Genomic DNA, 27,972 nt, shown 5'->3' on the forward strand with positions numbered 1-27,972 from the left:
GCAGAGAAACATAGGGATCATCAAATTCAAAGAATCATTTATCAACAAATAGTAACTTCAAACATATTTTTCAAACAGTAAAAGAAATATCAATGTCTTTGGAAAAAAATTATTAAAAATGTAATTAAAACAGACAAATCTTTTAGTTCTTCTCCTAACCAAAATTAAAATGACTATGTGAAACACGTTTGGAGAGGAATATTATATTTGAAGAAGTGCTAATGAAATTCTCTAGCTATCTTTTTACTGTTATTGACAAGAAATAAGAATGTGAGTTACTAGATCTTTCTCTTCATTTCAGAACTAGAAGGAAAAATAAAGTTTTCTGGCAGAAAACTCTGCTTAAAACATTAACACAGTGTTAATGTTTATTACATGCTGCTGTACTCTGGTCATCATGAAAACAAGCAGTAACCTCTAAAATTGAATATTAAACATACTACTGGACAACCTGATTTGCAAAAGTAAACTATTAAAATGTAATCAAAGACTGTTATTCTCAAAGATAAAACATGTGAAGTACAATTATAATCGATGTTTTTAGTAGAGCGTCTTGTCTACAACTATGTGTTCCAAATCTATTATTGGTATGTAGAACATGAATAGTGTTAAGTTCCCCTGGATATACATACATGGTAAGGAAATATACACATATCAAACTTACCTTTTCTCGTGTTTAGTGAAACAGTTCCTATAAGAGATATATCTTTTTAATAATAATAATGAAATACTTAAGTATCATATGCTGAGGTGATAAACCTTTTGATGAAAAGAAATCAAATACTCAACATTTCATCACATCTGTTTTAACGAGGTTGCTGGATTGATTTTTAGTAAAAAGATAAAGGCTAGGTTGAAAGTACACAACCAAGAGATTTCTGCAGTGGGCAAAAAGTCATTTGCCTTATACTTCTTCTAAGGATGATTTTGTTTTCTTTTTAGAGGAGGGAAGTTCTTAGTGGGAAAAGACTTAAACTTCAGATATTTTATCAAGACTGCTCCAAATATTTATATTCAATTATTTATTCTCTACTGGATTCCAAAAATAGAGTCTACAGATGACCTACAAAGTTGTTTCATATTAAATGTCACTGAAAAGTTAAATGATCACATAAATATTAAGAAATTGAAGATAAATTGAATATAAAGATTCTACATTACAAAGAAAGCAAATATCATGTGTTCTCACTCATAAGGGGGTACCAGAAAAAGGTATATACACTACATAGACAGTGAAATGATTGACCATGGAAATTTAGAAGGTTGAGGGGGCAGGAGGAGTGTGGATGATGAAAAATCACTTAATGGTCACAATGTATGTTATTTGGGTGGTGGATATCCTAAAAGCCCTGACTTAACCACTATGCATGTAACAAAATTGCCCTTGGACCCCATAAATTCTTAAAAAGTACAATAAAATGAAATTGTTTTAGAGTGGTTGGTCTGGTTTTATCACTATAGTTTTTTACTTAAGCATTTGTGGTATAATCTAGATCAATTCTGGATAGAAAAACACATTTTATAGAAGGACATACTAAATTCTTTGATTTTGTGGAGAAATACAACCTAGTTATACTTAAAAATTAAGCATGATAAAGGTCATATATTTTGCATCACTCATCAATTTGAGTTCAAATAATCAATTTAAAAAATGCTATCTTTGAGAAAATGATATTCATTCATTCAAATTTTGGGTTTGGAACATAATTTCAGTGCCTATTTTTTTCAGAGATGGACATGAGAGTTTTATATTATTATGTAAATTAAAATACACACTTATTTCTAATAGTGAGGTAATTTTCAATGATTTTATAATGTGAATATTACAAATAATTAATAAAAAATAAAATTATCTGTGAAGTGTACACTTTTTCTAAAATATTTCTCATACTGCACTAATAATAAGGTTTTTGAAATGAACATATTTATTAATTTACTTTATCCACATGATAGGAAAAGGATACATGCAGGAAATTTATTTAATGAAATTGCTTCCCATATACATATCAGCAGTAATGTTGGTGATTGTAATCTGTAATCTCTTTACCAGCATGACAATGATGTGAAGTATGTATGGCTGGTGTTCTTATTCTCATTTTCCAAATTACCAAATGAAGACCAATAGAAGGTCAGTTGTTTAACCAACTCTGTGAGTGGAAGAACTTGGACCTGTAGGGTAACAAAAAAATTAGAAGAGATACATATTACTAATATCAAAAATGAAAGAGTCGTCATCACTACTAATTCCATGGATGTCAAAAGGAAAATAAGTAACACCATGCCTCCAAATTTGATAACTTAGTTGCAATGGACCAATGCCTTAAAAAACATAATCCACCAAAACCAACAAAAACATTAACAGATTATCTAAATAGGCCTATATCAACTAAAGAAATGAAATTTAATCAATAATTAATAATCTCCTAAAAGAGAAAGCATAAAGCTCAGACCATTTCAATGGTGATATCTACCAAATATTTACAAAAGAAATACCAATTATCTACAATCTCCTCCAGAAAATTGAAGCAGAAGAAACACTTTCTAAATCAAAGATTTAAGTAAATGGATTGTGAATAGTAGGATCCAGGTTTATTAGTATTGTACTAAAAATGTTATAGGACAACAAGAAGAAGCTAAAACTATCTATATGGTAATATGTTAGAGTTGGAGACAGTATACAGTCATGTTTGGCTCCATATGAATACAGATGGGTACATACAGGTATAGAAGTATTTATACATATGTGTATACATATGGGTTAGTTTGCACACATATATTTCATTGCTCTGTAAGTTAAGAGAGCATAGAAGAAATGTCTCCTCAGTAGCAACAAGCATACTGGCACCCAGATCTTGGTTTCTAATATCATTCTCTGATAAAAGGATCCTGAGCTCCTTGGGAGAAATAACTTTTTCTAAAACTGGGGCAGGAAAGATACAAGATGAGTTTGGAGCATCTTGTAATGACAGGAGGAAGGCAGCACTAAAAGTCAATAAATAACTAAAATTTAAAAATTAACTATAAATAAATTAAAACAGCAACAACACATAAACCCACCATCTCTCCATTGATGGGTGCATGACAAAGGGAGGTAGGAGAACACTGAAAAAGTTCTCAATGACTAAAGCAAAAAGAATTTGAGTAACAAAATAAAGAAGTATGAACCTGTAACCCAGTGTATAAAATAAATATCCATGAGTTTAAATGGACATAAATAAGTTATTGACTAAATAAATAAATGGTAAAGAATAGACAGATCTCCACTGCAGAAAAAATCCAAATAAATTATGTAGATATTCTGCCCTCAAAGAGTAAATCCCCAACTCCTTAAGGGTGGGCTGTCTACAGTGACTTCCATCCAAAAATTTAAATTTGGAAATGGGGAAAAAAGAAAGAAAACCTTATTGTGAAGAAACTTGGCAAATACTACCTCAGCCAGGTGATTGAGGTCAATTTTATCAGTTGATAAGTTATGTTGGGACTATGTACCTTTGATATGATGTGATGACAATGCCAAATTACCTCTGTGATTTTTCTCCCCCAAACTCATATACCAGTATGATAATGAGAGAAACATCGGACAAATTTCAATTGAGGGACACTCGGTAAAATACCTGACAGGCACTCCTCAAAGATTTCATGATCATCCAAAACAAGGAAAGACTGAAAAATTGCTGCAGCCAAGAGAAGCCTAAGAAGACTTTAATATGTTGGATGGGATCCCAGAGCATAAATAGACATTAGATAAAAATCTGAATAAACTATGTACCATAGTTAATGACAATTAATCAATATTGATTCATTAATTGTGACAAATTTACCATACTAATGTAGGATGTTATCAGTATGAGAAACTGAGTGTGAACTATGTGGGAACTCTACATTAGCATCAATTTTTCTGTGAATCTAAAACTGCTCTAGAAAATAGAGGCTAAATACTAAAATGCACTCGCAAATTAACATGATACAAATTGCTGTCTTTAAAAGTGTTTAGTTGTTTGATTAAAGTTAAATTAATTAAGAAAATACTTTTATTTGGGATGCATGAATCTTTTGACTGTTGAAAGGAAACAGAGCTATCTAATGTCTTATCTGAATTAAACAACAAACGAATCAAAAGCAAATGTACACTATTTAGGTGATGAGCACAATTTATAATTTTGACTCAAACGGTAAAAAGTAATTCATGTAACCAAAACGTTTGTACTTGGTAATATCCTGAAATAAAAAATAAAAAATAAATAAAAAAAGAGAAAAATATCTGTCATACTGTAACAGTTAGGGTCCAGTTAGGGACCATGTGAGGACTAAGATTGCTTTTATATAGTTTTATAGAGTTGCCTCTGACCCAATGTGTTCTGGCCTTAAAAGTTTTAGAACTTTTAAAACTGGTTACAAAACAAACAAACAAAGCTGCCCACGTCCATTCACAATTGATTCCTCAGTGCCCTTTCAGTACTAATGAACAGCTCTTTCACAAATGCAGTTCATCTCCAGAGCCTGTAAAAGGTGATGTCAGCTGCTTAGGTGGGTATCTAAACAGTAGGATTCTGAAGTGTCTGGTAAATTCTTCTTGGACATTCAAACATTAAATGAACAATATGGAGAGGAGAAAATTCAATTCAATTAAAAGACATATGCAACAGTTATTTTTTGTTATTTAATCTCCATTTTATAAAGGTCAGTCCTCATATTTATGCAAGAATCAGCAGAACTAACTCTAAGAGAATGATTAGATTTCTGCATAGTTCCTTCTATTTTCAAACTTGAAATAAGACATCTTATGAAATTATGATAGCATTTACCTGTCCAGTGACTCTACCCGATTTCAATAGACCAGAATTTAAACAGGAAATTTCATGTGTGATTGCATTATTTTCACCAAGTGTCCATTTCAATTGTAGGATACCATATACACAGTGGTGGTTATGAATATGAAGAAGGGTGCAGAGGTTTTCTCATCACCTAGAAAAAGAATAAGCCAACTTCTTATCATTAAATATTAAGTGCTCTGTGGAACTATGCAATTACATTATTCATCAAGGAAGCAGGGAAATCCTATAGCCAAACCTTGGTGAGTTTCAAAATGATTACCTAGTTTCTGCCTTATCTAAGCCCATCGTTTTTCTCCATTCCTTCAGCAGTCTATATTTGTGTCATGAAAGCTGTCTACAACTATTTTAAAAAACACACAAGTGTTAAATTTACATATAACTAAATTTCATACATTGAAATATCTACATATCTGTTAGTATATATTTATATGCTGTAATATATATCAAACATTGTTATATATTAGACATATTATATGTGATATATATAATTTATTGACATATCTACATACCTAAATATGTAAGATTTCTACATTTATATTCTCTTTAAAAATAAAATTTTTATTTCATTTGAAATGCATCACATTTTGTTTCTTAAAATTGGTGTTTGTACTATTAGTATAATGCACATTCGTATTGCTGAATAACATAGAATATTAAACCAATAATACAAAAATGACTAAAACTCACAAAGATCCATGAAAAAATGAAGAAAAAAATAAAATAATCTTAAATTAGTTTAAGCATATATTTTCTTATGAGGAGTTAAGGAATTGTTCAGGAATAATTCTGCCCATGTTAAATTGTGGGTTTCATTATTGTGTACTTTGGACAGATTACATAACTACTAGTAGTTCCATTACTCCTCAGTGAAACAGAGATATACACTCTAAAAATTTAAAATTTTAATTTTAAAATTTTTAGTAATACAAAGATCTAACTTCAACAATATGAAAGCTTGTCATACAAACAAAATTATGTTTAGCATAAAAATGTTATTTTCTAATTTCTCTAATTTTCTGTTAAACATGTATTTTTTGCTTATAGGCTTAATGGTCTATAGTGACTGTGCTGTTTTGCTTCTTATTTTCCTTATTTCTTTGTTGCTTCAACTGACTATTTGCTTTATAATGCCTCTAATTTCCTGTATTACTCTAATGGGTGGCTATTTCAACCTATATAAATTTTTAAATAACTTCAAAATCTGAAAGCTCTGCACTGATTGTATCGGTAGTGTGTAAGCTAATAAAATATCGGGAAGAAATAATGTTCGAGTACAAGTCAGCAACAAAACCTTTCCCCATATACATATGTGTTATATTGCAAGATGCCATGGGAGTGGAAGTCAGAGCAGAAATGACTCTGAGAATGGAATTGAAAGTAAGTGCTCACGCACTGCTCATGAATTATAAATTCTTTTCCTCTTAGAATCAAACTTAAATATTACCTAACCCCAATGATGTGCTAAACTCCAAATACTCAAAAAAATCCTGAAGATTTTTGCAGGCTGAAAATATTTTTGTTGTGTTTTATATTTGGATTTTTTTTTATTTATTTCATTTTAGTTTTTACTTAAAATGATTTTTTAACTTACTGACAAATTATAAGTGTAGAACAAAAAATTCTCCTATACTCCCTCACCAAGAGACCTCATTAAAATTTTACCAATTGTCCAATTGTACATTTTATAACAAAACGCCGGTCCAAGTTCCTAATTTACACACTTGGTTGTCATGTCTCTTCAGTACCCTTCACTTGGGAATACTTCCTTTGACCTTCCTTGACCTTCATGATTTAACAATTTTGAAAACTACTTTGTAGAATTCTACTTTGTAAAATTCTACTTTGTAGAATTTCTCTCAATTGGAGATTATCTGATTTTTCTTCAAAAATACTTTCAGGTTTTTTGTAAGATATAGCACAGAAGTTATGCCGTGCTCTTCTTATTCCTGTGGGGCAGTGCATGATATCAAGTTGCCCATCAAAGTTATTTTAACTTTGATCACTTGAATAAGAGGATGTCTACCATCTTTCTCCAATGTGCATTAACTCTTTCTACTTTTGTAATTTTTGAGTATTTTAGAAAAGTTAATTTGGGGCTATGTGAATATCCTAGTACTTACCAAAACCATATTTCCTAGTTTTGGAATCCCTTGATGTTTATCTTAGTTAATTATTAATATGATGATTTTCTAATCACATCATCCCTTCTAAAATGTATTAGCTTCTCTTTTAAAAAATAAATTTGTCTTCTCCACGGTTTTTAATTAATTTGTTCTTAATTTAGCCATTTATGTATTTGTGACTCTCACCTCCAAGAAGAAACCTTAATCCCTTATGTATGTAGTGATGTGCTGATACATGCTAATTTTAACAAAGGGGAAAAAAGTACAGCCTTACATTAACATGGTATTTAGTAGCAAAAGATTCACAAGTTTTCTTTTAAAAAAATTATGAATAAACCCATCAAAATTGACCTAACTTTGCCAAAATTTTTAACACATTTTATTGCTTTTTGTCAGACTCATCTATTTTCAGATACTATAATCTGAAGCAAATAGAATTCTCTTTTTTGCAAAAAAGGCTCAAAAAATCCCTGAGTCATCAATTTTATGTAATACAAATATTCCCACCATGGCAGATTTCAAACTATTAACTTGAAGTCATTGAAAATCACAGCTAGGATAAGATGCACAGAATTGACTTCGTGCAATTTGGTGAGAGCCAGCTCCAGCCCACCATTACTTGTCCATAACCACTCTCCTAACCTTTCTGAGTGGCTGTGTACTCAGCTGCTTTCCTCACCTTCATGAAGGTTCTAATCCAGTGATGTGCTATGGTTGGCACATTCAGGATCACAAGAGCTGATTGTTAAATATTTATGAAGTTTGAAAAGTGGTTGTTCAATTGTTGGTAGCTTGAAATCTGCCATGGTTGGCATATTTAAGCTACAGAAATTGGCAAATACTGCACAAATCAGTGCTTTTTTCCAAAGAATCTATTTACCAGCATGCCACTATTCTTGCTTGTGCTGGATTCCCTTCCTCACTTGGCACTGTCTTATGTTTTTTACTAACCTAATTATTCTAGAAGAAATGAAGAAAGAGGGACAGAGAGAGGAAATGGAGAAGGAAAAATAGTCATGTATATTTTAAAATGGTTTTTATTGCAGTAGTCAAACTGATGAGGTGAAGTTTTATTCTCCTATTGTATCTAAGAAATAAATTATCCCTCTCTTAGGCAGGTATCTGTCAAATTATATTATCTGAAGTTTTCCAAACTTTTATGCATGTCATACTTTTTTGAGATCTTGTGTGAATAGAATTTCTTTCTTCTTTTGACAATACTTTTGGTATTGTCATCTCAATTTCAAGGTAAACCAAGATTGCCATATTTTATTATAGAGAAGAATTTTGAAATTTACTTAGACAGATCTATAAATATTTTCCATTTAAAAAATCTTTATTGTATATAATTGCTAGCTCCACATATAAAATATAATATTTATCTACAGTTTTTGGATTTTGTCTTTGTAACACTTTGACACTCGTGTGTGTGTACGCATGTGTTTATGAACTGACTTGTTTTTCCCAAGAACATTGATAGAATAATAATAATGATAACCCTAGTTATAATAGCTGCTTTTATTATGTTAAATTTGTCAATAAACTTAATCTTCTTAACAAACTCTAGTGTAAATATTTATCCTATATTAATTTATATAATTTTAACAATGTCAGATAACAGTTTTGACATTTAGCATAAAAACTAAGTGTAATTCTAAAGCATCTGCTTATAAACCCTACATTATCTGCTAGCTTACCAGTTTACTCCATCTTTTCACATTAATTTTAAATATCAGATGTACAGTAATCTAAAGTCTTGACTATGCAAGCATTTATTAAGGAGCTCTCTCTTCTATTCTTATTGATCTGCTCCTGAACTAGACAAATATAGTTTTAATTTTTAAAGCAATAAGACAGTTTTATATTTAGTAGACCTGGAGCCCACTCATTAATCTAATTTTACTGAATAAATCTGGATAGTCTCATTTATTCATTCTTCTAGATGCAGTATAAAATTACTTTGCTATTTCATATATTGTACTATAAATTTTATTTTAGTCATTTGGTACTTTGCTTCCACTTGTTTTTCTACACATTGTTTTTTATTTGTACAATTATACTCTACTACATGCATAATTTTGTTACTTCTTTTTTCTCAGTTTTAAGCGTATCCCACATCATTTCACATTGAAGTTATCAATTTTAATTGGCAAAGACTAATTTGTCACATCTTGTAATATTTGCATAATTATTCATAACTATTTTTCTACTTATTAAAAATTGGGGTTTTTTTTGCTGTAAATGATGCTATATTAAAGGCTATTTTTCATAATAAATTTCTACTCTCCAAACTATGTCCTAAATTAGATTTCCTGAAGTGATTGTTTGAATTTTGATTTTTTCATACATAGATAAATTATTTTCCTAAACATATAAATTATTTTACAGTTCTACTAGCGATAGTAACAATGTAAGAGAGAGTATGGATTTTACACTGTGCATATAGTGTGATATTATTTAAAGGTAGATTCTGATCAAATATGTATATATATCAAGCCCCAGGGAAACCATTAATTTTTTAAAAGAAGTGTAAGTGATAAGCTACTATTAAAGAAAAAATTAACTTATAAAAATTCATAGTTGTCCAAGAAAAGTTAAGAAGAGTGAAACAAAGAACAGATAGAACAAGTAGAAAACAGCCAGCAACAAAGTGGAATTTAATCCAAACATAGGAATAATCATATTAAATGAAATTAACATTAACTTTAATTAGTAGCATCATAGAGTATACTGCTTTAATTTCCTTCAGAAAAACTTTTTTGTCAATAGTTTTACTCTAATATATCCTTGTGACAAATAGTCTACATAAAGAAAGCATTGTATAAAAATTAGATTGAGATTTCCAGAGGCCTATGTAAAAAATAACTAAATATTTGTTTGTTATTTGATTTATTTGAGTTTGGAATTGCCTGGAATTTGTTTTGAGCTTTAACTACTTCAAATTTTAATTGCAATTTATTTACAGCTACCTTTTCATTAGAGTAAAAACCCATAAAAATGCATAGATTTTATATGATTTCTACTAAATTTATAAATCAGCTAAAGTCCTTTTGAAATTTAATCTGTAATTGATCAAATTCAACATTTCATAGTAAAACTATATGATTTAATAATTCAAATGTACAATTTTTTGTACATAACACTACCCAAAAGGTGCACAATTTAAAACTTATCAGTTCTTTATTTCTGGAATTTTCTACTTAGTATTTTCAGACAGTGGTTGACTGTGGGTAACTGAAACTATAGGAGGTGAAATTGTGGATAAAGGGGGACTACTGTATATAGATTTTTTAATTAATTAACTTTGGTCTAACTATTACTAATAAAACTGAGAATTATTGCATATAGGTGTTTGGTGCAAAATGCTTGTAGATACAATACATTTTAAAATGCACAAATTAATAAAATGCTTTGCAAAAGACTAGAAACAAAGACAATGAGTGATTTTGACATTTAGCTTTTGATTTATAGCCGAATGTTTAGTATTAATAGTAAGTGTTCTGCCGTCTGAATGCCTGTCCTTGACACTATCTTAGGCATCTAAGTGTGTGATCTGAGAAAGTAACTGAAGCAGAAAATAAGATAACAGAGTCTGTCTTTTTATATTAACTTAAGGATTGAATAAAAATAATGCAGGCAAAGTGATTTTAATTTGAAGCAGTATGTGATTATAATTTGAAGCAGTCCTTGCATCTGGTACAGGCACTGTACAGCACAGGTTCTCGTGGTACTAGGAGCTCCAGAGGCATTTCTGACGTGGTACAAGTATCAGTGCACTTAGAGTCTGGAGAACATGTTGGAGATTTTGGTTTTTGCACCTGCTATATGATCTTGACTGCCTTTTGCCTCAGTTCGCTACTCCCTAATATGTGGAAAATGTTGTACATACAGAATACCATTATAAGGACTCAATGGTTTAGTGTGTGGAAGAATCTCTAATATTTAGTACAGTTGGCATTCAAGAGGTGGGGGGAGGAAAGAGTGGGGAGACATAATATGGTCTTGACAGTTGCCTCGCAAGGATATTGGTGAATTGTTTGGGTAGCAATGGTTATATGCATTCCTGGGTTCTCATCTGTGTCTTCTACACACATTAATCCCTTCTGCATTGTCTTCTGACCTATTTCCAGTACTCACACTCGTCCTTGCCAAGCTCAACATTGTTTGTGTCTATGCTAGTACAATAGTCAGGAAGAGGATTTAACCACTTCATCAGAAATTACTCTAAACAAAGTGATTAAAATGCATAATTTTTCTAAAAATATGCTGCAACCCTCAGGCCATTTCTATTCCTATGACCTGGTTTATAAATCTGTGACAAGCTGATGACACCTCCCTCAAGATGAACATCCTGCTGCTGACATCCACCAAATTTCCTGTTACAGAATACACACAAATAAAAATTAATGCTTTCTGTGGCTAAAGCAGAAATTTTATAATCCTTGGTGGCTTTAGGCTGACAATAGAAAACATTCTACTTGTGTATAAAACATTAATTATTTAAAAATTAGTATTAATTTTCTACTTATATGTGAAATATTCATTAATATACTTTGATATTATTTCCACCTCAACATTCAACATCATCTGCACTGTATAGAAATGAATCAGCATTATTAGTGCAGGCCTGAAAAGAAGAAAAGAGAATCTTGTATATTTTACAAGCATGCTTTTTAGAATCTAAAGGGAAACCCCGAAGAAAAGCTGGGGATAGAGGCTAAAGCCAAATCAATAGATTAAAAGAACAGGTGGAGCTAAATCATCTGCTCCTTTGGTGGGAGAGGGATGAGATGAAAGCCACCTGGATTGGGAGAGAAGGCATGTCCTTAGAGGTATTCTAGAGGTCATAAAATTAAAGAGCTGGCCATGAGTATGTCCTGGAGAAAGGACTGGGGTTGGCATTAGGAACTCCCGAGCACCTTCTCTGCTTATCCAGAACAACGGGGTGTGGTGGAAGCTGGCCAAGGTCTGCAGTCCATCTCTCACCCATCCAGTGCTGAGGAATCTCAGAGCCCCTTTGTTCTCCTGTTTGTTGTCCATCCAGAGCCACTCATGCTGTGCTTAAATTGTCCTGCAAATGGAGAACTTGCCTTTTCTCCAATATGCTGCTGATCTTCATCTAACCACCTTACATGGCTCACCTTTGATTACCCTTCCTCTAGGTCAGGACAAAAGATCCAGAAACAAGACAAGTAGTTGTCACCCTAGTAGTCCAAATGAGGCTGCAGAGATGATAAATACTGGCTCTTGGATAGGACAGTGGGGAAATCCATTCAGGTTTCAAATCTGCCTGTGAGATTTTCTATCTCAGTTACCCAGACCCAACCTCAAAAATTAAGTCTAAGGCCGGGCGCGGTGGCTCACGCCTGTAATCCTAGCGCTCTGGGAGGCCGAGGCGGGCGGATTGCTCGAGGTCAGGAGTTCGAGACCAGCCTGAGCAAGAGCGAGACCCGGTCTCTACTATAAATAGAAAGAAATTAATTGACCAACTAATATATATAGAAAAAACTAGCCGGGCATGGTGGCGCATGCCTGTAGTCCCAGCTACTTGGGAGGCTGAGGCAGGAGGATCCCTTGAGCCCAGAAGTTTGAGGTTGCTGTGAGCTAGGCTGACGCCACGGCACTGACTCTAGCCTGGGCAACAAAGTGAGACTCTGTCTCAAAAAAAAAAAAAAAAAAAGTAAGTCTATAATAAAGTAAAAAATTGCTCACGCTTTGCAGTTTCCATAATCTTGTTATGCAAAATTATCTATATATACCGCTGTGTAAGAGATTAAATGAGGATGTAATTAGAAAGATAAATGTCCATTATTATGGCATACTTAAACAAACTGCTAATTTCCACACAGTAGGTGTGACCTTAGCTCAATCCTTTAACTAATCTGAGACTGCCCCCTTATTTTAAAATTGTTGAGGTTGGAAGATTGGGGGTGGGGACATGATAAGCTACAAGATTCTTTGCAGTTTTAAATTCTTCATCTATGATTTTGGAGGCAGGCTTTTATGGGAACTTATGAAGTTTTAAATTAGATTCTCATCATATAAACTTGAGAACCCAAAAGTACATATTTGCTTTATTTTTAAGAAATCTTAGAAACTATGAAACTTGGGTAATAGTTTGAAAATACATAATACAATTGAGGCCATTTGTCTTTAATAACTTGATACAAAAGCATTGCTAGTAGAAAAAATACATTGCAATATTGGTGATTATAGCTGCTTTAAATGAACAGCATGAAGTGTATCCTGTGCAATATTTCTTGATTTAGTCAAAGAATTACAATATTTAGTCTATCCATATGTCCTGAACTGTTCATTTCCTGTTAATTTGCTGGAGGCAGAAGCCAAAGACTTTCAGTTTTCCTGCCTTTATCATACATCTCCTGGTTATTGCTACTTAAGCTGACTCGGTTCTTGATGACCACAAGGTGACTTACTACAGTTGTTTTTCCAAAAGACTCTAGCAGCAACACGTGTTTTTAAATGCATTCAATGTTGTTTTGAGACTTTTCAAATAACTTGGGAGCAATCAAATGTAGACTGCACACATGTAGCCATAAGTTAATGTAAACTTCTTTTGAAAAAAAGTACATAGTTGGCCACATCTATAAATTGTTTTGATTTAAATTTTTTTATTAAAGATGTATTTTCTCACTGCATAGGATTTGGATACAATTTATCTCACTCTATATACTTTCCAGAGCATGTCACTTAAATGTTTATATCAAGCATTCATCAGAAAACTTTCAATACACTATGCACATACACTGATGACTTATTTCCTTGTCTAGATTTGCCAACAGAACACCTACTTACAAATGCATAATGATTAGAGTTCAATTTTAAATTCAAAGTAGAATTAATTTATATCCCATTTACTGTTTAATTGTATTTTAATATGTAAAATTTGATTTATTAAAAGGAAATGATATCTGTAGATTCTTTCCAGAATGGTGAGTTCATTCAGGATGTAGTTAAGAATTTCATCATTTTAGCTACACTCAAAATTTTACATGCACTTTCTTTTGCATGCATGTGTACATTATAAACTGTGTATTGGTATCTGTATTTAGCACTGTATTGATCAAGGTTTCTTTTTGGAACACATTATCTACCCCCTCATGCCACTTGAAGTAAGGGATTTATCCAAGCATACAAGAAACAGACTCTAGGCTTAGTGTCCACAAATGGCTACCAAGCCATCAAAGATACCGCTGCCTTTTCTCCAACTGGGAACAGGACAGAGAATTGGGAAGCTATCCCTTTAGCTGCCAGCTCCAGAAATGCCAGCCCACTGCTACAGTCAGGAATCTCATAAAAGCAGAAAATCATCATGACCAGCAATGGTAGCTATTATTCTCGCTAGTTTCTCCATGTCACCCTTTTGTCACAAGGACCAGCCTTACCTCTTGTCACATACAAAGCCAATGACTTAATACTGGACTTCTGCTAATACTGCCAGAGAAAAATCAAATACCTCCAGGGGAGTATTCACTGGTCAAAATTTCTCCAGCAGCAGAAGTATGGCCTCTGCCTCAGTTCTGTTTGCCAAATACTGAGCAAGTACATCTAGGTTAGCCAAATATGTATCATGTCCAGAATTTCAGGAGTGATTGAGAAATACGGTTTTAGCTTTATAGCCGTAGCAGGGCAGAACACATTGAAAGAGGTTTGGAAGAAAAGTAGAAAGCCCATCTACTATATTTAAATATATTGTCTTATATACACATAAAAACACCATGAGTCAAATTTTTCCATTTTGTCTATAAGGAAACTAAAACTTAAAGAGTTTAAATAATTTACCTACAATCAAACCATTATAATTTCCACTGTATTTTCTAATTTTATCTCCACCTGACTTTCCCTTTTGAATTTTTTATTTGATTTTATTTTGTTTGAGACAGAGTCTCAATCTGTTGCCCGGGCTAGAGTGCCGTGGCGTCAGCCTAGCTCACAGCAACCTCAAACTCCTGGGCTCAGGAGATCCTCCTGCCTCAGCCTCCCAAGTAGCAGGGAATACAGGCATATGACACCATGCTCAGCTAATTTTTTTCTACATACTTTTAGTTGTCCAATTAATTTCTTTCTATTTTTAGTAGAGATGGGGTCTTGCTCTTGCTCAGGCTGGTTTCAAACTCTTGACCTCAAGCAATCCTCCTGCCTCGGCCTCCCAGAGTGCTAGGATTACAAGCGTGAGCCACCACTCCCAGCCTGATATTTCCTTTTTGAAAAATGGCTGATATTTTCCCTTCTCAATGTTTTAAACAGATAACTTTTAGTACACCCTGGAGGTAATAACTGGGGCACTTATACTCTTGATTTACTAAATAGACTATAGTGATTAGAATCCAGTTTTTCAGCAGTTTTTTTTTATCATCTTTATATCATTATGTAGCCTCTTTAAAAGACAACAATTAGAGTATTTTTATTAAAAATGTGTTGGGTTAGTGAAGAAAGCTGTATCATTTCTTTTTATTATAAATGTAGATGTTAAATATTTTATAGTTATATTTATGAAACAATAAAATCATTGATTTTATTTTATGTTGGAACCCTATTTTTTTTGTAATAGAATGAAGATAAAAAATGAACAGCATATTCATAATGGTAGAAATTAGGAAGAGGAAATCTGTAAATTTGAAATGATTAAAGTTCCATAAGAAGACAAGAAGGAGCCATTATTGTATTTTAAGACATTGTAATTTCATCAAATACATTCTGAGAAAAATAATATTTCCTACTCTTTCCTAGCTGGTGGGAGTTAACAAAGGAACAAATATGTCATTTTCTTACATAACTTCATCCTTTATTTCTGATATTTGCCATCAATAAGGTGAGGGTGTTGATAAAGAGAAGATTCAATAAGTTTGGCTATAGGTATCATAACCCCCATTGGCCTTCAAAATGCCTTTCCAAATTGCTTAGTGGTAAAGACATCCAAAATTAAGTATGTGATTATAAATCCTGCTAGCATTTAAATCTCTTTAATACCTCTGCTTTGCTTTGTGTGAATACTAGTTAGCTACATTTATCTAGATTAGTAAAATTCCTGCTTTAAAACTAATGTAATGAATTGATCATAGTTTTTAATTATTGGTGTTTCAAAAATGGAAAGGTGAAGAGGGTTGTCTTATTTATTTTCACCCTATGTGAACTAAGTAGACTAATTTCTTTAAAAAGAGAAAAAGTAAAAATATAACAGAATAATAATATATGTCTATAAATATGTGGTGATAGTTCTACATGTAATTAATGTAAGATATAATTAATGTGAGATGTAATTTTATCATCTAATTGTTTGACAAACACACATCATAATATCCTGACACATTTTAAGATGGCTCTTTTACAGGCTTTATAATCTTCTCTATGAAAATGATTTTCTTAAATGTGCTAGGTCTTTTAATCCACAATTTTCTTAAGCCTTTTCTTCTTCAAGTCTTTGTAAAAAAAGAAAAAAAAAATGCCTTTTTTAAAATTTTCCCATAGGTAAAATTTCAAGTATTTTTTTTAAAAAAGTAGATATAACATTGGTGAGGAGACTCTCAACCAGACATATTAAAATAATAATGTTAATAGTAGCCATCTGCTGCTTAGGGAACTGATCTTGGACAAGATCTCTGTGGTAGATATTTGATGTTTTTTGATAACTTATATTTCATTCTATCCTATTCAAATTATAGGTGGATTTCCTTTGGTGTACTCCTCTCCTCCAATTGTGTGGGATGGTGAATCTGTCCACTACGGATGCTAAAAGGCCAGATAGATCTTTTCTCTCACTTAGCACAGAGCCAGAGGTTGATCAGATATCTAGGCCCAGCTAACAGAATGTTCTCCTGGGTCTATAAATGTTGAACAATTGACATACTAACTAATGTATAGATTTCTTTTCACAAGGATGGAGCCCTAACAAGTTTGTTCTTGCTATGACATGACTCTGAATGTCCTATTGTTCTCTCCACTTAGTCTTTGTTCTTTCCTATTTTCAAACCTAGTTTTATGGTCTTTGATTGAATTTTTTTTGAACTCTAGTATCCTTCTTTTTTTTTTTTTTCAAGATGTTAGCCAGAGTCAGCTTAAACTTGCAACTAGAGAACCCTAAATGAATCAGACATGAGTGTGAGAGAACAGAATACAGGTAACAGATCATCAGGGAAATGTACAGTCAGTATTTGGAATCATCTCTTCAAGTATAAGAGAAAGAATGTATGTTTTATTGTTTCATTTTTTTTCTAGCATGAAAAATAATAGTACAAAGCGTGGAGGTAAAAGAATTAATATATTAATATTATTTACTGAAGCCCCGGGTATCTGGTAGCACCATAGAAAGTTATGAAGAGTATTAGAAATTAAAGGACCACAGGAGCCAGGCGCTGGCTCACGCCTGTAATCTTAGCACTCTGGGAGGCCAATGAGGGTAGATTGCTCGAGGTCAGGAGTTCAAAACCAGCCTGAGCAAGAGCGAGACCCCGTCTCTACTAAAAATAGAAAGAAATCAATTGGCCAACTAAAATTACATAGAAAAAATTAGCTGGGCATGGTGGCACGTGCCTGTAGTCCCAGCTACTCAGGAGGCTAAAGCAGAAGGATCACTTGAACCCAGGAGTTTGAGGTTGCTGTGAGCTAGGCTGACCCCATGGCACAGTAGCCAGGGCAATAGAGTGAGACTCTGTCTCAAAATAAATAAATAAATAAAGGACCACAATATAATGTAGCAACTTAGAGCAGAAGTGAATGACTTGAAGCAGAGGCATATAAGTCTCTAAGGACACAGATAAAAAGTCAGTGACCATTTTGAAAAGGTCTCTAAAGCCTTGTAGTACAGAGCTGGCATTGATGAAAACAGAAGGAAACCTGATTACTATGGCTTGTCATATCATAATATTAGTTAAATTTACAGCCTAATAAATTGCTGCATTGATTGAGAAAGTGTGAGATAAATTTCAATAAATGAGGACATACTGGAAAATTAAAAAGAGTAAGAGTAACATAATTTTTTAACCATTTAGGAACACTGACCACTAAATCTCTCTCTCTGTAATAGAGTGAGAGAGGTGGAGAGTATTAGGATTTCAGAGAGATAATCTGAAGATAGTGCCTTGCAAGCCTTGTGAGCAATTGAAAATATTTTGACTTTGACTCTGAATAAAGGTGATTTTGAGACGACAAATGACATTACTGATTTATTCTTCAATATGATCCTTCTTACTACACTGTTGCAATAGATTGAAGGAGGGACAGGCCAGAAGTAGGAAGACCAGTTGGGAGACTCATGAAAGAGGTAATGGTGGTTTGAATTCATACAATAGCAATGGAGGTGGTGAAAAATGGTTACATCATAATATATTTTATAGACAAAGTCAGATGATGATGAATTAATGGATGTGAGTTTTGAATACAAGTAACAAAGTGTGATACCAAGGTTTTTGGCCTGTGAAACAGCATAAATGCCATAGTCATTAGCTAGAAATGGAGAACCCTAAAAGATGAGCAGCTTCTCCTGCTGGGTAAATGAAACTATGAGGTTACATGTCAGGCTTGTTATTAATAATTTTGCAACACTACAGACATTCACATGAACATGGAAAGTAGGCAAAAGGTCCAAGATGTAAATATAAACATAAAAGTCATCGGTATATAGACCATGTTATGCCAACAGTGAAACATTTTGGGATGAGATTTTCACAACTATACATACACAGCAATAAATTATATAACAGTTAGGAATATCTTCCTATGTATAAAATAAAAACACTCTACTGTGGTCAGAAACCAATTGATGTATTTAAATTTTAGGAAGTATCCAGGTAGGCCATTCTAGCACAAATTTGGATACTTGAAGATTTCTGTAGAACTAGACTCCTTCTTGACTCACAAAAGTTGGTATGTGACTTTTGTCCTCATGGTTCCAAGATGCGCACTCCCATTCCAACCTCTTATTGAATTCCAAGCAAGAGAAGAAAGAAGTATAGGGCCAAATTCAAGAAAGCAAAGCTTTCTCAGAAATAACTACCAGACTTTGAATCTCGTTCACTAAAAAAAAAAAAAAACATGTGATTTGACCATCTGTAGTTATGAGAGAAGCTACAAAATGTAAAAGGTTAGCTGGAGTTCACACATTGAGAAAAAGTAGAGACTACATGCCATATAAAAGGGACAATATTGCCAAAAACACAGTGTATTTTATTGGTGAGGGAGAGGGAATCATGATCTCCAGGGAGTGGGGATCATAATCTTCTAGAATGGTTTTCATATTAAGTACACACATAAATACACTCATTGCTATTTGAGTTATTATTCTAGGTAGAATTTTTTCCTTTTGAAATTATGCTCCCCATTCCTGAGGCATATAGAGGCATCAAATATATTAAAAGCATTAGATTAGACCTCAAAACTTTAGGGTAATACAAACTTGATATATTAAATAAAGCAAATACACTGTGATTTTTTTGATACTTTTACTGTAATAAATGCCAATGGGAACCAATGTATTCATATTCTTAAGTATTGCTTCTGTTCCATCTTTGTGTTCTTGTGGGAAGCACATTTTCACATTGCCTTAAGTGCTCTGTGATTATATGATATATATTCCATACAGCTGTGGGAGGATTTCTCAATCTTATATTAGAAAAGACAACACCCTGGTTCTTAAAAAAGAAAAAAATATTAGATCATTCACTTTTTCTAAATCATATGATCTTCTTGAATTTTCTTCTTTACAATACTCACATGCACATGCACCACATACTCAAGTTGGGGGTATCCATCAGATTCCAAAGAGAGCGATTTTCATAATCATAAAGGGAACTGCATCATATAGAAACTTGTATCTGTGGACCAAGAGAAAATATATTGTATTTTAGAGCAGACTTTCTTTCCACCAGTGATTCACTAAATGACCTATTTCTCAAAGAGGATATGAAGTTTAACTACTTAAGAAAAAAAAAAATGGAAAACTCTTTTCCAGCATATAGGACTATGATATTCTGAATTTCAATATAGAAATGAAGTGACTTCACATATTGACAAATATGTTTTAAATATGTACTATGTGCCAGGCATTGAAAATAAGGGAGTCCTACTACAATGTTGAAAGAATACAATTTCTAATATCATCCTTTTTAAAATTTATACTGAGAGGCATTTGTTTAGCCTTAATAACATTTTTTCATGATATAAAATAATCTATATTACTTTTAACAAACTTAATTTTTGTGAGAAAATCTTTCAGTTTTTTCCATATTTTAATGACCTTTATAATAGAAGTTGTAGTTAATGAAAATAGTAGTTAACATTTTGAGCACTTAGTCATGTATTACATATGTATGTATTAGATATGCAAATGTATCACTGCATTTCAACCTCCATAAAAACCATATGGCCACTGTCATTGTCTCCATTTTACAATTTTGGAAACTAAGACTTAAAAACATGAAAATTCTCAATGACATAGTAGGTGATGCATCTTGGATAGAAAACCACCTCATTTTTATTAGAACCCTGGCTATTAGACACTTCACTTTTGTTTTCACTACTATTTTTTGCTGTATTTATGGTTTTTCATGTTGTATTTCTCCATAAGCGATCTTAATTTCTGCTACTATTGACCAATAGTTCATTACGTTGTCCTACTACTTGGCAAAAAGAGTGCTAAGTGAAATGAACAACCATGCTTAAAATAAAACCTGCTTGTGTTCAAGGCTTACCTTCTGAATGGGGATAAAAATGTATAAAGACAATTGTGATTGATACAACTTTTTATGGGCTGCTATTATACAGTTTCATCAGAGAGCAAAAAATCCAGACTTCGACAGGTCAAGGAAGGCTTAATGGAGGAATGATGTCTGAGATAACACATGAGAAAAGACTTGTCATTTTCCAGTACTCCTACTTATTCAACATGCAAAACATTTCACTCCACACATAAAATCTGTCTTATAAATTATTTCACTTATTATTTGTACCTCTTTGGTATATGTCTGACCTATTACAAAGATTTATTTCCAGAAATCGACATTATTTTCAACTCTCTCTTCCAAAATGTAATCTCAGTCTGCAAGAGTTCCTGTTACAAGTGAGTAATTTAGGGTAGTGAATATATATATACCTCCTGCCTGTCTCCCCTCCCTATAATACCTTCCTGACTTGTTTCTTCTCTCCTCTCCTAATCATTCATTTCTATCCTCCTAAACAGGCTCAGAATGCCATTCCCTAGGTCCATGTAGGCATCTAGAAGCCCAAAATGGTTAGCCAAATCTTTTTGCCCCTTACTACTGAAGAGTGTTTTATGAATATTACAGTATTCAAGCCCCATATTTACATGTGCAATATTACCAAGATAATAGATTACATATAAATATTTTAGTGCTGTGTCAACTCTTTGCACATATACCAAAAACTCATTTATAAGGCATGTTTCACCACTTCATTTTTTTTTCTTATAAGCCTATATGGAGGCATTGTTTACCAAATAGTCCCTTGGGATATACATTCTTCATTTCTTTATATTCTTTTCTTATTTTCTTTCTAACAATTAATAAATTGTAATGGATTTTGATAAAATCATTTAATTTGCCAAAGAAATTATTTTTCATTCTAGCTTCCTTCCCTTTCTCCACTTTTCTCAGCTTTTTAAGCATGTGTCAATATAATTTTCTTACTGTAAACTTCAATACAAAAAATGGCCACTAAATGCTTTCTAAGACTTTCATTTTTGCCATACACTTGGAAATCGCTTACCCAGAAATGCTGTGGAGGTTATATACAAATGATTTTGATTTTCATCTTCTTCATTCAAACACTTTTAGTGAAGTTGCCCCATTACTGCCAAAGTGATGTCAAAATCCCTCTGCAGCTTTCCATAAAACTAAAGTTGAAGCAAAAAAAGATCTTATAGTGTATTAGATTTAGTGATTTTATTTTACAGATGAGAATAATATTATTAAGAGATAAAATAATTTATTCATGATCACGTAGCTTTTATGTGGTAGAAGTAAGGCTAGAAGTAACTTGTGAATTTTATTATACAGTGCAACATTCCTTATGTCACCTGCCTGCCTACTATTGAACTTTTCTCCCAACATGTAAAATAAAGGGAAGGATGAAGAGTCCTCACACAAAGTTCCTGCATTTTTATCTCACTGACTAAAATTTTTGAAAGCAATATTCTTTGCATTTAACTCTTACTGGAAGTTTTCTTTGGATACAATCTAGTCAACTAAACATTAGATAAATAAGAGGAGAAAATAAATATTTTGTATATGGTGAGAGATAAGGATCCAGTTTCATTCTTCTGCATAGGGGCTCTCCAATTTCCCAGCACCATCAAACTCAAGATGGATTAAAGATTTAAATGTTATAACTATCACCATAAAAATTCTAGAAGAAAACCTAGGAAAAGCTCTTCTGGATATTGGCCTAGGCAAAGAATTTATGGCCAAGACCCCAAAAGCAAATACAACTAAAACAAATATAAATAAATGAGACTTAATGAAACTAAAAAGTTTCTGCACAGCAAAAGAAGTAAATAGATAACATACAGAATGGGAGAAAATATTCACAGACTATACATCCAGTAAAGAACTAATATCCAGAATCGAAAAGAAACTTAAACCATCAAGAAAAAAATAATAATCTCATCAAAAAGTGGGCAAAAAACACAAGCCAAGTATCTGCTGCCTTCAGGAAACACATCTAACCTGCAAGGATGCAATTAGACTAAAGTTGAACACCCTTTCTACCACTTTACAATCTGATGTTAATACTTATTTCAATATTTATTTTCTTAGTTACAGTTGCATTTTTATTTCACCCATTAAAACAAGTAAAAACGAGACTCAAACAAAGGACAACCACATGAAATTACTCTCCTTTTTTTTCCTTCTGATCCAGAGCAACTCTTCAGTTTCTACCTTAGTACATTCTCCCATCTTTCTTAAGTTCTTACCAAAATCCTGTAAGCTTGAAAAACTTTTGAAAAGTGTTCAGTGTAAGTTAGTATAGCAATCCAAAAGATTGGGATGAAGTAGATAAAAAGGAGATTGCCATATTCTTGGTCAATATGCTACTAACTGTGGAAGGCTTGAGGAAAAAAAATCCCTAAATTTGATCACTTTAAATACTGGGAATATTAAATTACTAGTCAATATCCTGCCGGGCGCGGTGGCTCACACCTGTAATCCTAGCACTCTGGGAGGCCGAGGCGGGCGGATTGCTCAAGGTCAGGAGTTCGAAACCAGCCTGAGCAAGAGCGAGACCCCGTCTCTACTATAAATAGAAATAAATTAATTGGCCAACTAATATATATATAGAAAAAACTAGCCGGGCATGGTGGCGCATGCCTGTAGTCCCAGCTACTCGGGAGGCTGAGGCAGTAGGATCACTTGAACCCAGGAGTTTGAGGTTGCTGTGAGCTAGGCTGATGCCATGGCACTCATTCTAGCCTGGGCAAAGTGAGACACTGTCTCAAAAAATATATATATATCCTTAGTCATGTAAATAGCTATATTGAACTCACATATTCTATGTCCTCTCTACTCAGTTATTTATACATATTCTTATTTAATCTTCATAAATACCCCATGAGTTTGATGCACATTATTCTCACTTTACTGATGAGAAACTGAGGATCAAAAAAGAATTGGTAAAATTGACCAAATCTACATAGCTGTAAGTAGCAGAACTGAGTGGAGCCAATATTTTTATTTCTCTACCATGATGAATAAATATGGGAAAGTGAAGCTATTCTATTAATATTTCCCTTCATATTACTTTTCTGCCTAAGAATATTGTTGTAGAAAAATGCTAGAGATAATACACACAAAGTGTGTATGTAACACAAAGCTTGAAAACACGGCAGATGCAGCAAATGGTAGTTAATATTAATAGCATTCAGTGTCTTCTCACTGCTTTAGGAGAAAGTTCAAACTGCTCAGAATGTCTGTTTAATCTGCTTTCCCTGTATTCACCCCTTGTCATGGTCTCATAAAAAGTCTCTCAGATCCTAGAGTCTTACTATTCCAAATCCATTCACGCGTCCGGGCTTTCTATCCTGGCTCACTTCATGTAAAATGCTGCCAGTTCAACTCACACCCCTTACATAAAGGTGCTCCTGATTCAAGCACCTTGTGTGTACATTTCTGCATTCTTCATATGTCTACGACATTTACTTGGCACAATGCAACTTGGTTTTATACATTATTTGGTGTATGCAGGTCTTTTTTTGCCCCTAGAGAATAGGTATGTTATATCTTACTATTCTATTTCAGAAAACAAAATTTCTTTTAAAACTAGGTGTGAGTATAAGTGAAATTATCATCACCTCCACTACTGTCACCATCACCACCACAGCCACTGCCCTGTAGTTCAAATAGATTTCCTATATCATGTATGATAGTGTTTGCCCACAATAAGCTCATGATAAATACGACATTGATTAGGATTTGTATTCTCAATTGAGAGCAGCATATTTTTTTTAATTTTTCCCAAACTACTAAAAAATGTATATTTATGGAAATTCAAATTAAATCTATACCTTAGGTAACACTGAGCTATCATGCATAAAGAATATCTACAACTTTTTTACAAAATGGAAATTCATTTGAAAAAAACATGCTAAGCTCATAAACTGAAACTTCAGACACTGGACTACATTCTTGGGTAAAGAAAATTCCCTTTTCTCATCTTTGTTTACAGCTAGCAATTCTAGACTAAACTCCATTAAGTAGGGAAATTCTGATGCTCTTTTGCTGTACACAAACCGTACATTCACTGTAAACACAATGAGGGAGGTAGGAAGTACACATCTCCAGAAAATAGACAAAAAAGCATACTGATCACTACATATTTTGACAAAGTAGATAATTATATCAACAAAAGTTAAGGGCATTTTAACATCTAATGAGATAGGCTAAATTAAAAAATGATACTACTTCATTTCTGATTTTGTGATATCATATGATACACAGAATTAGTTTTCAAACAGAAACAGAAGCTTATCTTTAAGTTCTGCTTAAAAAAACAAATGAAAAAAACATTTGTTTGCATATGTAATTGATAAATGATCTACAGTACTATATAGAGTCATTTGGGTTTTAACTTAATTCTCAGCATTTATAAAACTTTCACATTATTTTCTATGCACCAAAAATGTATTTTTATGTTCCATGACTTTTTGTTACATAATCTTTCATCTGTGCTGGGGTAGAGAGTATGTGTGTATATGTATATAAAATCTTTCTCAAATGTATTGAAATGATACTTTAGCAAGTCAAAGGATTTAACCTCAGTTTTCAATAAGTACTGTTAAAAGATATTTTAAAAGATCTACCCCATAACCTATGTTTAATGTTTAAATAATCAGTCTTTATTGCCCATTTTGACACATCAGAAACGGATCACTTTATGACTCTCATTTAGCTGACACATCTGGATCACTGTTTTTCTCTTTTAAGTTGTTATCAAGTGGGGTTAGGTAATTAGCAACATCAAAACTATGTGCTGCTATAGGTTCATTAAGATAAAAAAAAAACCCTAAAAAATAGTATCAGTCAAATACCTTAATGATTTATCTCACTACATCCTTGTCAATAATAGGTTTCTCAAAGATATGCTGGAGAACGGAGGCCAAAGGAAAGATTTTAAACTATAACTGTCTCAAACTCTTGGAAAACTGGGAACTATTTACTGCTAGAACAATTACATTGTTGATTTGGCTTTCAAAACTGATTTATAATTTTAGAAGTCATGTTAAATAGAATACTATAAATGACCTTTTGGTTAAAAAGTTTTCTCTGAGTCATTATAAAAATTATTAAAGAAGAAAAAAATGGTAATCAACATACCAACAAATACAAACAATTGGAATTAATAAGAAAAGAAGGAAGGAAGGAAGGAAGGGAAGGAAGAGTGTACACCGATAGAAAAATTTACTGCTTCTCAATATTTGTTAGAAAAAGAGAAAAAGCAAAATATATTTTATCATGAACAATATTATATAGAAGTCTTTTTTTTTTTTTTTTTTTTTTTTTTTTTGAGACAGAGTCTCACTTTGTTGCCCAGGCTAGAGTGAGTGCCGTGGCGTCAGCCTGGCTCACAGCAACCTCAATCTCCGGGGCTCAGCGATCCTACTGCCTCAGCCTCCCGAGTAGCTGGGACTACAGGCATGCACCACCATGCCCGGCTAATTTTTTGTATATATATTTTTAGTTCGTCAATTAATTTATTTCTATTTTTGGTAGAGACGGGGTCTCGCTCAGGCTGGTTTCGAACTCCAGACCTTGAGCAATCCGCCCGCCTCGGCCTCCCAAAGTGCTAGGATTACAGGCGTGAGCCACCACGCCCGGCCTTATATAGAAGTTTTATAGGTAAGCACACATATAAATGAATAAATCCAGGTGATTGCTAGTTCATTAAAAAGAAACAACATCTGAAAACCCACAAACATGCTCAATACATTACAATGTTTGAAGTTAGGATTTATTATTATTTTGGTAGTGTGGTCAACTCCAAATTATTCATCACTGTTGTAGTCCACATCAAAATACTGAATTGCTCATTTTTTTAAAATTATGTGCCAATTTTGGTATCAACAGCATTTTTTCTTAAAAAGTAATGCAAACAAACATTGATGTCAATGACTTAATATCTCTGTCTTGACCATTCCTCTGATGGCAACACCCATTCCCAGGTTACCTGCAGGACAGAGTTCATGACTCTTCCCTATAAAAGTGCTTCAAGTTTTTCTGCTATGAAAGGCAAGCATCCATGAATCCCTGGATCCTTGGAAACCCAAGTTGATGCTGCCCATTTTCATAAAGAATTCAAACTGATGAAAATTTTAAATACTGATCAATAACTTTATGACATTATTAATAATTAGCATAATTTAATTACTTTAATATTCCTGTTTTTAATAGTGACATTGTTCACTATCACCTGGATTTTTCAAAACCCCCATATGGCTTATATTGTAAGTACAATTTTCAAAAGGAGAGCAAACACACAAAAAATAAATGAAAAAGAAAAAACATAAATAGTAGAAAATTTTACAATTTAACACAATATCAGAACACCTCTTTCTATACATAATGTGTTGTATTTTAAGTGCATATTATTATAAAAAAATATCTACTTACATATTCATGAAAGAGGAAGTAAATGTCATTAATAAATCTTCCACGGAGAAAGAAACTTTGTATAATTTCCCTATCTTCTAAAAGTAACTTGAGAGAGAAAAATTTTGCTGCCTTAATATATAAACTTTTGAAATCCAATGTCTATATTTCAAATTTAGTAATCTAATAAATTAAAAAGTAACTATAACCAAAGAAAACTTCAATACAGGGTTCTTTAGATTAGCATATTCTATAGTGGTTTACTAAATACACATATTTTAAAACATTCCGTCAAATCACAGCTTTAACCATCATATTATATAAAGTAAGACAGGTAAAACTTCTGGTTAAATAATTATGTAAAATCATTTGTCATAAATAATACATTACTTAATTCTTTTAATTATATGCAGTTAAATATTATTAAAACTTTGGCAAATAATAAAATATTTTCACTGTGTTTGCAAATTAGCTCTCAATTTTAGGAAATTAAATTTCTCTTGTTTCCTAAGATTGGGTAATCACTACAGAAATATAAATTTCCCTATAGAGAACATAATTTTTGTAATTCCAAGATATTCTTAAAATTTTCCAAGTGTAACAGTTAGTGTGCCTGATATAAAACACTGAAGGCTAAGGTTTACAAGATAAAATTATTTTCAACTTTAGTCTATTAGATTTGTTTTTAAAAATTAAATTTGCATTTTCTATTTCATTTTATGTAAATTAGATGTCTCAAGAAAGATATCTGTTTATGAAAAATCATTTCCTCAAAATCAAGCAAACAGCATTTCAAGTAGAAGAGGGAAGTAAGCTATTTATAACAAAGTGATGAAAATTAATATTTCGTTTAAGAAATTTTGAAAAGCATGTCTAAATAAAACAAGGTAGAGTCTCATG

At 32.6% G+C, this 27,972-nt stretch overlaps 1 long non-coding RNA gene across 1 annotated transcript in view; it reads right to left on the reverse strand.

Moving 5' to 3' along the window:
* Positions 1-1,941: 1,941 nt before the first annotated feature.
* Positions 1,942-27,972, reverse strand: part of LOC105882966 (uncharacterized) — a 127,324-nt gene continuing 101,293 nt past the window's right edge. The window contains exons 2-4 of the long non-coding RNA XR_012922544.1: positions 19,688-19,788; positions 4,806-4,965; positions 1,942-2,169 (exon numbers count right to left, since the gene is read on the reverse strand). This is a non-coding gene — a long non-coding RNA (uncharacterized LOC105882966). The remainder of the gene's footprint in view (positions 2,170-4,805; positions 4,966-19,687; positions 19,789-27,972) is intronic.

This window comes from Microcebus murinus, chromosome 13, assembly GCF_040939455.1.
Source record: "Microcebus murinus isolate Inina chromosome 13, M.murinus_Inina_mat1.0, whole genome shotgun sequence".
In the NCBI taxonomy this organism is placed as follows: domain Eukaryota; kingdom Metazoa; phylum Chordata; class Mammalia; order Primates; family Cheirogaleidae; genus Microcebus; species Microcebus murinus.